Source organism: Pleurodeles waltl, chromosome 10 (genome assembly GCF_031143425.1).
Source record: "Pleurodeles waltl isolate 20211129_DDA chromosome 10, aPleWal1.hap1.20221129, whole genome shotgun sequence".
NCBI lineage: Eukaryota > Metazoa > Chordata > Amphibia > Caudata > Salamandridae > Pleurodeles > Pleurodeles waltl.
The window spans coordinates 530,611,424-530,625,081 of NC_090449.1; positions in this window are offsets into that span (position 1 = coordinate 530,611,424).

Below are 13,658 nucleotides of genomic sequence, written 5' to 3' on the forward strand. Positions count from 1 at the left end.
AACTTTTGCGTGTCGCAAATGGCCCGAATCGCAATTTGCGACCTCAAAAAATCGGAAATGGGATGCAAAAATCCCATTTCCAACTCACAAAGTGCGACGCGAGCCATTACCGACTCGCAAAAATAGCGACCCCATTTTGCGACCCGCAAATAGGAAGTCGCAATTTGCGAGTCGCAAACCATATGCAATAACCATTTGCAAATTGCAACTAGTCGCAAAAAGCCCATTTTGCACTTCCCATTTACCACTAACTCAGAGCAGGTGGTAACCATTACCAAAGTATAAAAGGAGACCCAGAAGTCATCTGGGTTACTCAAGATGGCGGAGATATATGTGATAGGAATGAGGAGGAGAGCCCACGCCACCCAGCAGAGGAGGAGCCAGAGACAGGAGAAGATATACAGAACCAGGCAGACACTTTTCCAACAAACTGAGGAGGAGATTTATGATAAATATAGACTCAGCAGTGGAGCTATACGAGATTTAATAGAATTACTCAAACCACAGCTACAACGCCAGACTGTGCGCGGCTGCGCCATCCCTACGCATGTGCAAGTGCTTTGCTCACTGCACCTCTTGGCCTCGGGTAGCTATCAGGGGGTCATTGCAGTGGCAGGTGGGGTATCCCAAAGTTCACTCTCAAGGTTCTTCAGGGCATTCCTGGATACCTTACTCAAACACATGTCCAGATACATATACCTACCCAGGAATGAGGCAGAAATCAAAAGCACCAAGTTGGAATTCTACAGGATTGCCAACTTCCCCCATGTCATAGGGTGTGTAGACGGGACACATATACAAATATGCCCTCCTGCAAACCTGGAATATCTATTCCGCAATAGGAAGTGTACCCACTCACTCAACATCCAGGTGGTATGTGACACCCATTATGTTATCACTGACATGGTTGCCAAATTCCCAGGGAGTACATATGACTCTTACATTTTCAGGCACAGTGGGATACACCAAATCCTAGAACGTGGGGAGTTTGGAGACGGATATCTCCTAGGTATAGCTGAATACACCTTGCAGACATACACAAAGGTCCATGTGGAACCCATCTATGCCCAGCTAACATTGTACATTTTGTGCCACACAGGTGACAGTGCATATGCACTGCGACCATGGATACTTACCCCATACTTAACACCCAGCAATGAGACAGAGAGGCGATACAACAGTGCACATAAGAGGACCAGAAATATCACAGAGCTGACCTTTGGACTGCTGAAAGCTAGATTCAGATGCCTCCACAGAAGTGGAGGTGCCCTCCAGTATACCCCAATAACAGCTTTCAAGATTGTTGTCGCATGCGCTATCCTGCACAACATTGCCACCAGACGTGTGCTACCTCTCACCCCAGAAGACCCAGATTTGGAGGATGAAGAGCAAGAGCTACCACATCGCCATCATGCGGCTAGAAGCATCGCAAATCAAGGCAGACTGAGATGGGAACACATTGCAAACCAATACTTTGGAAGGTACATGCTAACTGTCACCACACTCACTAATGTCACACACAAAGAGTCCAGGTGTGAAGAGGAACTAACAAGTGTTTTAATTTGTGCAACAAAAAATTAACTATATACAATGACAACAGTTCAGGGGCTGTAACAGTCCTCCTGGCATGAGGACACATTGACCTTGTGTGCCCCAACCCCAGGACAGTGTGGAGCTCATATCCGACGCCGGCCTCGGCCAACAAGGCTGGTACCAGGGGTGTCAGCAGTGCCCTGCCTTGCGCTTCCACTGTGCAACACCTTGGTGTCACTGGCAGAGACACTGCTGATGGTGGAGCCCTCCTCGCTGTCTTGTGACGTGTCAGCCGCGCCCCTGGCCACCTGCCGTGTCTCCATAATATCGACAGCGTGGATGAGATGGCCCAGTCCACGTGCCATATCACTGGCAAAGTGGCCCATGTCAACTTGGAGGCTGACCGTGCGCCTAGAAAGGCCAGTAGTGTTCACAGCCAGCCTGACTATTGATGCAGACATGCGGTCCAGCCGGTTAAGTAGCTGCCTGTCACGACGCCTTGCACCCTCTGTCTCGGTTAGGAGTCCGGCCACAAGTTGTGTCATAGAGAGTGCAAGGTCGCCCACATGTGTGTTCATTTGTTGCAACTCCGTGTGTACAAGCTGCATGCGTCTTCCTTGGTTTCGCTCCATGCGCTGTAATGCCCCTGTAATTCTCCTAATCTCCTGTGTTTGCAGGCACTGACCCCGTAGGAGTGAGGCCTCAGCACGTGACATGGAGGCGTCCCCTGACTCTGCCTGCCGCTCTGATGTTACATTTACACGTCGCCTGCGACGCAGTGGAGGCTCCGTGTCTGCTACAATGGCACTGTAACTGGGACCAGGTGCTGGATCACACACGAGTATGACAACTGGAGTATCATGAGGGGACTGAGTGTTGGTGGTGCAGGTCTCAGTGGTGGCTGGTCCTGATTCTTCTGTTGGCTGCTGGCTGACCAGTGGCCCCTGGATGCTTTGTCTGGTGGGGGTGTTTTGTGGGAGACCTGTGGGACATAGAGAACACAGTCAGTATCTACTATCTGTTATATGCTTCCTAATAAACTGTTGCCTATCAACTGCCTACTTGACTACATTGCCCATAATGCACCATTCTGGTGGTTGCTACTCTGAAATGGAGCTATTTTGGTTGTGCATGCTGCTGTGTATTGGGTGGGTGGGGGTATGGCATTATTGAGGGTACATGCATGTCTCATGGTACTCACCGGTTGATGTTCCTGGTTCTGATGTATCCAGATCTCCCATCCTGCACACTGCCTCTGGCTCAAGGGTCTCCTCAACTCTTTCCTCCAGGAGTGTGGGTGGTGGTATTGTGGACAGTCCCCCTCCAGTGTTCCTCATCTCCCGGAGCCGCTCTGCCACCCTCTCCTTGATCCGGGAGCGCAGGTCATTCCACCTTTTTTTGAGTTCTTCGATGCTCCGGTGGCTGACACCCAGGGAGTTCACTTTGTCTTGGATGTCCATCCATATTTTTCTCTTTTCCACCTCTGGCACGGTGAGGGCTGCCCTCCCAAATAGTTGGTCAAGGTGCTGGCAGCACTCCTCTGTCTGCACCTCCAGCTCTTTCTCTGCAAATTTAAGTTTGCACTTCCTTGGTGTCTCAGCAATGGTAGCTGCTGTTCACTCTGTTTGCAGTTCTGCTGTTAAAATGGATGTGGTCCTCCTTCCTCCCAGGTGTATTTCTAAACTTCCTGGCTGTGATGTCATCATCATGAGCCAGGAAGTGTTTTCCAGTGTATCCTGCAGCACCTGCATTCAATTTGCAGCACAGTCGCAATTTGCGACACCCACTCACAAATTGCGTGTTCGTTTTTAGTGCAGTCGCAAAAAGTGACCTCGCAAACAGTGGACTCGCAATCTGCCTTTCGACTTCATTTGCGAGTCGCAAATTGAAGTCGCGTTTTCTTCTTGGATAACATTTAGCGAGTCGTAAATTGCGTGTCGCAACGACTTGCAATTTCCGACTCACTAAGGGGCATATTTATACTCCGTTTGCGCCGAATTTGCGTAGTTTTTTTCGACGCAAATTTGACGCAAAACTAACTCCATATTTATACTTTGGCGTTAGACGCGTCTAGCGCCAATGTTCATGGAGTTAGCGTAATTTTTGGGCGTGAACACCTTCCTTGCGTTAATGAGATGCAAGGTAGGCGTTCCCGTCTTAAAAAATGACTCCCAGTCATGTGCGTGGTATTTATACTCCCGGGCAAAAATCACGCCCGGGAGTGGGCGGGGCAAAAAACCCTGCATTTGCGCCTCTTTTTAACACCTGGGTCAGGGCAGGCGTTAAGGGACCTGTGGGCTCAGAATGAGCCCAGAGGTGCCCTCCCCTGCCCCCAGGGACACCCCTTACCACCCTTGCCCACCCCAGGAGGACACCCAAGGATGGAGGGACCCATCCCAGGGAAGAAAAGGTAAGTTGTGGGAAGTATTTAAAAAAAAAAAAAATTGTGGCATAGGGGGGGCCTGATTTGTGCCCCCCTACATGCCACTATGCCCAATGACCATGCCCAGGGGACATAAGTCACCTGGGCATGGCCATTGGGCAAGGGGGCATGACTCCTGTCTTTGCTAAGACAGGAGTCATGTTAATGGCATCTGGGCGCCCAAAAAAAATGGCGCAAATCGGGTTAAGACGATTTTTTTGCCTCAGCCTGACTTGCCCCATTTTGGGACGCCCAAACGCCATTTTTCCCTACGCCGGCGCTGCCTGGTGTACGTCGTTTTTTTTCACGCACACCTGGCAGCGCCGGTCGGCTAACGCCGGCTAACGCCATTCAATAAATACGGCGCCCGCATGGCGCTTCAGAATGGTGTTAGCCGGCGCTAATTTTTTTGGCGCAAAACTGCGTTAGCGCAGTTTTGCGTCAAAAAGTATAAATATGGCCCTAAATTTTTCCTACCTACATCTGGTCCTTTGACTGGTCCCCATATATCTTGGATAGGATTGTGCTATATGCAGACAATATACTAATCTTTCTGTCAGGTTCCAACATTAGTGTGCCCTGTATACTCAAGATGTTACATATCTTTAGTGAAACATCTGGCATATTCATAAATTTGATAAGTCTGCCATCCTACCTCTCAATGGATATGGCGGTCCCATATCCTGGACACCAGGTATTTGGGTGGAGGATAAGGGTCTTAAACATCTGGGTGTGTATTTGTCAATAGACAAAGATTGGTCATGGAGCAAAAATATTGAGCTGATGCTGAGCAAGACACTGGAGGAGATCAAAACATGGTTGCTTCTTCCCCTTCCCCTTATAGGAAGCTCTTCAATTTTTAATATGGTGTCCCTGCCTAGGCTGTTAAATAAACTTGAGAATGTTCCATTTGCCATCCCGTGCTAGTGGTTCCACCAATTCAATTCCATATTGAGATTTCTATGGGACAGAGGGACTCCTCGTATGTCCTTGGCCACATGCTTCATATCTACATATGAGGGCGGTATAGACGTGGCAGATTTATATTCATATTAAGTGGCTTCTCATTTGATAGTAATTAATGAGTGGTGGAGTGGCCATCATAGCGACCCTGCATATGTCACAGATAAATGGGCGATGGGGGAACCTCCCTACTTGGCTTGTTATACAGTGATTTGAAGCTCAATAACCTATCCCAGGTGACACAGGTAGTGATTAGACACTGACGTGACGCCCACAGGTGTATAGGACTGTGGCGCACCCTTACAGAAATGACACCCATAAGGCATGGGATGATTCTCCGGCAGGTGGCCCATTTGGAGTGTTTCAGGAGATGGGACATGATTGGGGTTACGTTATTAGGAGATGTCATAAAATGGCCTCATTTAAAATTCTTTCAGGACCTGCAGAATTAATATCATTTGCACCACACCCAGTTTCACAAATATCTGCAGTTAAGACATGCTAGATGGCCTTACATTGGGTCTTCAATGACACTACCTGAATTCCCCCCCTTAGAGTGTAAGCTCTTGCAAGGAGCTATGGACGCTCACAAGATATCCAGGATATATCGCTGTTTGATCATTGACAGCCCACACAAACTAGATGCTTTGAAACGGTACTATAAAAAAGATAATCTACTTTTAGATGATGATGACTGGGCAGAGGCAGTACGGTCGCCCCGTGCGGTGGCTATTTCCACACGCTAATGCATGATGCAATTGAAATATCTCCTAGGGCGTATTATAGACAACAGCACCTTTGGCGCATGGGGGTGATAGTCTCACTGCATTGTCTTTGATGCCAGGAGTCAGAAGGTACATTTATACATACGGCGCGGGAGTGCCCTCAGTTGAAATCATTCTGAGATGGGGTTGTAGGATGTCTTAGTGCAGTCTTATCACTACATATACCACTTGACCCCAAATTAGTACTTCTGTGTGGGATTGAGGGAGTTGGGGTAATAGATATCAGTGGGCATTATTGCTATTGGGTCTCACTTAGCAAATCAGGACATAGCCAGAGCTTTGAAAGCAGTGTTAGCCCCATGTGCTGAGCGTTTGGATACATAGCCTGGACCACTGTATGGTTTTAGAGAGTCCTATATACCAGGTGTGGTGGTGCCCATACAAACATTCTAATATTTGGCAGAGGTGGGCAGCATATATGGGTAAATTCTTGCCTCTGGTGCAGGCTCCTCTACAGGACACCAATGTATTGAATGTTGCTGTACAGTAGCTATACCACATGTATAGCTAACCGTTTTATATATACGATGTGCTGTAGGTGTGGGGGTGTTGGGAGTGGGGGAACATGCAGTTTAAGTTTAGAAATGTTAAACGTTTGCTTTGCAATTTGAATTTGTGGCATTATTACCTAGCTTTGGGTGTAGTATGTTGGATATGCTATAAAATATGTTGGTGATGGAACAGCGATTGAGGCAATACATCTTAAATGGTGAAAACCATTACCACAGACAGTCCAAAGCATGTAATGAAAATCAGATGACACCATAAACAATATGAAAAATATCAGAAGAAAAATACAACCCAAAAAAATCTTTCTAAATAAAGAAAACAAATGACATTTAAGGGTCAACCTCCTATAACTGAAATTATAACCTGGAAAAAATAATAGAGGAAATATGATAGACATTATAAAACACCACACCTAACATCCTGCTGAATTCACTTAATGACATCCAGAAAGAAAATGAATGGACAATAGTGAAGTCACAGAAAAAAAGACTCAGGATATGCAGAAATGAATGTAATGTTAAAAAACAAAGCAGTTATTAAACATTGATGCCACAGGAAACAAATACAAAGGGCCGGATTTACATGTTGGCAGATGGGTTACTCTGTCACAACGGTAACAGATATCCCATCCACCGAAATCTAAATCCCATTATATTATATGAGATTTAGATTTCAGCCTGAAAGGCTATACATCACCGTTGTGATGGAGTAACCCGTCCGACAATATCTAAATCAGGCCATAAATATGTAAATAGATGCTATCATGTCATGAAACAACATAACAGGTAAGGGAAACTATGAAACTTTCCATTCTAACATTTTAAGTCTCCATCTCCACAACACTTTGTACCTTAGTTTTAGGATTCAAAGGATCTACATAAGGTTATGAGTATGTGATTCTGACACATCAGTGACTAAGGTCTTTATCTGCAGACATTTACTTCAATTTTGGACTCATTTCTAGAACCTGTTTTTGTCTATCAGATATATCCCTGGCTATGTCTTCTCAAATACAGAATCGATGCTTTGATAAATCAGATGTTTTCTCTTATTTGAACCCATTTCTATCTTCTTGTGATCAAAGAATTTTAAAAAGAAAATTGCTATGGGTTTCAAGTTTTTGCCTACCAGGTGACATTTTCTACACAGGCAATGATGTCTTTCAATATTAATCCCAGTTACCTCCTTCATTCATAGCTATTAAAGCAGTCCGTCCCTTACTCAGATCCTCCAGGCAGACCTTGAACTTTATGATTATTCACATTATTTTTTTTGTTCAATTAATTATGCTACTTTTTTCAGGATAATACTTTCAGACTCTTACTTAGATACCTGTTGTTCTACATCATCCGTATCCTTAATTTGTTGTTTACCCACAGTTATTCTTGTCTCCAACATAGACCAATAATCATCTATCTTCTGAGGTTTTTATTTTTCCTCAACAGATGGTCTCAAAATAAGTGTAGGTGAGTTGTTTGGGTCTCCGATTAAATGTATTTTCAGCTGCCCTTGTGGTCTGTCACAATGGAACCAGATTAGAGTAAGACGTAACCGAATTAGATGCACTTGAAGAACACATTTGTGCTTTAACCTTCAGCTTGAAGAGTACCACACTTGCTCTTGCAATAGCGTCATCAACCAGATTTATAATATGAAGTTTTGTAAATGAAGCCACATTCTTATTTAGTGTTTTCACTGTTCTTGTTTTCTCCACAGTGAGATAGTGAAGAACAAACACTATGCTTCAGCCCTGTCAGTATATGAAGAAATGTTAATGCAGCTAGAACTTAACTGCATCTATAGGCACCTGGAAGCGAGTCACTAGCACTAAGTAATAAAGTCATGTATAAGTCCTCAGCAGAAAATGTTCTTCCGCAGTAAACAACAGGTCTATCTCATAGATAGGACCTTTCATTCTTTGGAATGTCCGTAATGTCAACAGTCACAAATCATTGCCAGCTTTCTTTGAACGAGGATAATGAAATGTAATAGTAACCATGTAGGAAAAGAGCACTGACCTCCAACTCCAGACACAAAAGGGAAATCAGTTGAGGCAGAGATGAACAGCACAAAAAATTATCAAAGTCCTCTGTTTACTTTTTTTTTAAGATTAACAATAATTGTCATACAAACCACATCCCATGAGGTGAAATACTCACCAAGTAAACTCTTGTCAGTGAAGAAATTATATTCACTGATGGTTATATTGATTAAAGTAAAGAAATATGCTGCTAACCACAATTTTCACCACATTTTCTTATTTCAAGCACCATTGTATACAGTAATGTTAGAGCTGTGGCATTTGTGGCATGGTGGCGATGTTCAGTGTATGTCAGTATACAACAGTCTTCGAAGAAAAACGTACTGTCAGAACACATACATATTTAGGGCCACATTTACAAGCAGCCTGCAACACCATTGCATCCCTTTATATAATGCACAGGCGGCGCAGGCTGCAGGGCCATATCTGCAAGTCCACGCAAAGCCACGCTGCATGGCTTTACATGGCCTTATAGAGATGGCCCCCTTTCACGTATTACTCTGTGTGAAAGGGGCATTCAACAGGTGATGCTGGGGGTGTTCCTACACAACACCGATGGAATCTGGCGCATTCTCAAACTTACAAGGTGTCATAAAACTGGGACTGCGTCAGTATCCTAAGTGGTGTAAGGGTGGTGCAACAGGGATAAATAACATGGTAATGCGTCAGTACCCTACACCACCCCGGGGGGTCGTAAGGATGGCACAACCGGGAGAAATAATATTAGTGCTGTGGACAAGGACAGGAAAGCGCCATATCTTGTAGACACAGCACATTCCTGCCTTTTTGTTTTGACTCACGGCAGTGCAGCAAAAAGGCTTGTGATGCTGCCCTGCACCAAAACTTTGTAAATGAGGCCCTTATCTTTCGTAGCAATTTAACTGTGGATACCATTTAAGTAATTTCAGAGCTGCGGTTTAAGTATTACTTTTACAAAATGCCCATAGTTCCCAGCATATGTGAAGAGCTAGGAACCGCTGAGTATGTGTCTTCCTTAAAACATACCATGGAAGTCAAAATGAATTAAGACATAGCACTAGGCTACATGAAAGTGCCCCACTTATTTCCAGTCTTAAGTAGCTTTGAAATGCTCCATATTACACTGAAGACTGATACATTGAGAACTGATGGTGTTTTCCTTATGAATGTGAACACTAACAACCACATAAAATTTCAGTTTTGCTGGGCCTCATCAGTGAAATTATTTTTTCTGACTATGCCAAAGTGCAAAGGGCCACATGTTTCAATTCAATTCCACGATTACTCCTTAATTGTATTCAGTGCAGTTTTCTTGCTCTTTCTAAGACAGAGAGAGTGAGGTAGATCCAGTGCTAGGGGGTCTTTGTATGGCTCTCGGGTAGATTGTAAAGGCTAATATGAAAGGTCTACCGAGGCATATTTTAACAACTGTGGGTGCTGTAATGTACCTCCCGAGCTTCTGGGATATTTCAGCTGCCTTGATGCAAGAAGACTCGTGATAATTGTACTACTGTCAACTATTAGTGCTGGGAGTTGGTTTCCACTTGTTTGCTGTCCAGTGGTTGAGTGTGTTCTTAATGAAGAAACTGATCTTAATGTCTTCTCTACATTTTGGACTGTGAATGGAAGAAAAGTGTTAGACACACCAACCTGCCATGAGCAGTATTACTTTGATGAGGGCCACCAAGGATCGATCCACAGAGAAGTGAGCTTGGTAGAAGGAGTGTGAACTATCGAGATGTTCAAGACACCAAAGGGACATTGTGGATGGTGGTTACATGCCAAACGGAGCAAGGGCTGTTTTGAAAGAGGAGATTTGCAACTTCTTGTCTTGCTTTTTGTGCTTAATGTTGATTTCACATACATGGTAAGAATTTGTGCAGTGGCTACATGTGCAGACATGTATCAACTATAGATACATATTATTCCTGTATTTTGCTGCTTTCGTAGAATGGGGTGGGGCCACCTTCCCCCATGTTCACAAGTGGAGGAGGAGTGGTAGTGTGCTTCTAAGTGCGCATGTCAGTTTGGCCGGCCAACACTGGCCAAACTGCCATGCGCACTTAGAACTCTCAACCCAGCTCTATTTTACAGCCGGGTTGAAACCAAGCACAGTGTCCCACTCCCTCTCTGAGCAGCATATCTGCCCGCTCAGGCCAATCACAGCATGAGAGAAGCATGGGGATTGGTTAGGGAGGGATGAAGAATATTTATTTCCCTTTATTTTTCAGCTTTCAGCAGTGGGGTGACGCTCCTCTGCCATTCACCCTGTTATATGACTTTTCTGAAACATCATTTTGAAGAGGAGGTTATGGGCATAATTGGCCTAGGCAAGGGTTGACAGAGCATTCAAAAGTTATATGAAAAAGGTAAGTATAAGCAAAATAAAAAATATGTAGAATATGCGTAATCAGAAATTACATTTTACACAAACACACACACACATAAAATATATATTCATAAGTAGAAATACCCGGACCTACTCTTGACAGAACATGGACCATTTCCTTTATTAGGTGGATGGAGACATTAGGTGCTGGTGGTTGTGGACTGTTGCTCATGATAGTGTGATTAGCAATGTGCTTATGAGGTTAGTATACTTAGATCCCTGAGCATTCTAGAGCAGGGAATGTATTAAGCAATTGATTATGACAAGTGGGATCCTTTTGTGCACTCAAGAGATATTGTAACTGCTGGACTTGAAGATGGTTTGGAATTTCTGTATAATCTTGCTCCATCCATGGTAGAATGGTTTGCCTGAAGAAACTAACACTTTATGTGACAATGGTATTTACATGACATTGATACATGGTTCAATTATTGCTGTGGTTCACCTGAAATGAATGCAAATCAATAAACAGATTCTAACTGTTCTTCAGCTATTCACAATGATGCCTCCACCTCATCCTGGCAGTAAGATCACTTCATCTTTGCTTCTCCATATTGGGAAACATGATGTGGATTTGATTTAAGTGGTTAAGTGAGTGCTTAGAAAACACCAATGCAACTATAACATGATACAAAAACACAAGGTGCTCAGCTGCTGGAGTAGGTTGGTGAGGACCTGCAACACAGCTTTGAGCAGAATGCCTTTCTTGAGCCTAAATATCCTGTGAAAGATTAAACATGGGACCATGGTGAATGTGAGTAGGTGGAACACATGTAAAGTGTCCAAAGTGTAGGGATATAGATGAGCTGATCTATGATTTTATTGATTCTGATTCTGCTTTACAAATGGCTGATATTGTTAGGGGGCTGTTGTGAGGTCACAGTGATGTGGTAACTCCAGTTACATGGGTACTGCAGCTAAATGAGAAAATGATATTCTAAGCTGTAGGAATATGTCCTTATTTTATTTTGACAGCATATTAAAGACCTCTGCCTCAGGTCAACAGTTCTGCTGTCATAGAAGTTGTTGCAGAATTGCACTACCCATAATTGTTGCCAATAGCAGTTAGTGTACCTTGATGTATTGCCAATGACATATACTATGTTGCAATAATGAAGACAACATGATTCTTGGTTGGTTACTCCCTTACACACTTCCTAGCATAGTTATGGTGCAGCACGCATACTAAGCACTGAAAAGACAGATATTCTTCACTGGGAAACAGTGGTGTTGTCGATGCTTTAACTCTGAGAAAGAGCTAAAGCTCCTTCTAAGCTGACATAAAAGTGAACATTTGTGTTCAACCAGGAAGCATAGGAAGGTGCCATCACTTGTGGGTAATCCATGTCTCTGCAATGTCTCAGAATGTGATTAAGAGGTTCAGACACTGCAGACAGGTGTGCTAGCATTAACAATATTTCATTGTCATGGCTCTTCATTGGTAACACTAAATTTATGATTAGGAGGCTTTAACATAAGGGTTAGCCATGCACAATACAGAATAAAAACAACAAACATCCTACATTTGTGATCATGCGCAAATATTTTATGCTCATTTATCACCCAAGTAACCATAAGCATTACTCCCTCCTTAAGTAGGCATTGTAATTATCTTTCTAGGCGGGGTAAGGGAAGGGATAGTTCAAAGATGTGTATGGAAAACAAGTGCAAATGTTTATTTCTACCTTATCAACTCGTGCAGAGTGTATGTGGGCAATCCTTAAGATTATGCATGGGTGAACTGGATCTTGAAAACAAAGAGAAAATGTCAGAGTTGATCCCAACCTTGTTTGGGACAGACACTAAAGTTATAGCACTCAGGAATATGATTGTCTAATTTGCTTCAGAATTTAATGGAAAACAAAGTATCTGTCCCTTGATACTGCAGAACTAGAGACATTGCAGTCAGCACAAGTTCGAACTTCACCTCACTAACCTTTTACCTTTATTTCAGGGAAAAGAAGATGAAAATAGTGGTCATTCAATACGAAAAGTAGTTGTCACGGCTGAAATCCTTCAGTTAGATGTGTGGTGCTGATTTCCCCTATTTAATTACATTCATAACCACATTGAAAACGCATGGCTACTTTTAACCGGCACATATATTTTCGTTTGTACTGTCTATCTACAGAGACCATCACTATATTGTACAATTCAACAGTGAGCTGCCAGATATATATTTAAACTAAGACAGAAAGGTAATGGGTCCGAATCACAAATTCATTCGCCCATTTAGAATCACATATACAAATTCCTGGATGAATGCATGCAAATCATTCAAGAAAGTTGTTTGTACTGACTAAGACCTAAATAGTATTCCCCCACACTTGTGTAATAGTATGCAAAGGTAAATCCAATGGTAGCTATGGGGAAGTGGATGGTTTAAGAGGTGGCCCCCCTTGAAAGTTTGTGAATGCCCTGAAGCTTGCCAGTTTGTGAACATGCACCGTCTTATAAACGACCGTCTTTAAAGCTGAAATAGGTCTGGAATCTGTGGCAAAAGTTGGCGTAAAACTGTTTCAATTGTGAGGATAGAAAGAACACACCGCAGCCTTTGGTGATGTAAATGTGAAAATGTTTCTCCATTGAAACTGTGTTTTTCCTCTGGAGAAATAAAGGAAAAAATGGAAAACTGTCATCTGCTCGGTGATGCTGCCTAGATAGAAAGTGGCATTGTACTCTGCTTACAACTCTGCTTTGTGGAAATGATAATACAGACAAAGTCGCATGACTTTCTCAGGAATGAGCCTAGTAACCAGTGACTGGTGCTGTGCTTGAGGTGTAGCTTTGAAAGCTTTTGAAATTTAAAAAAAGGATCAAAGTACCTTTAAGTGGGAGAGAACATCTGTGAGCGACTTTCGCATTTTGGCTTGAGGAACTGGATCAATATATCTACTTTTCCGAGAAAAGTGCTTTAACTGCCGTTGAACGCACAGTCATTGTTTTAGACTCTATGCTGTCTTCAAAGAATGACTTGTCAGAACGAACATATATGCTTTAGAGTTTAGACTAAGATACACCATCTTAGCTATAAAA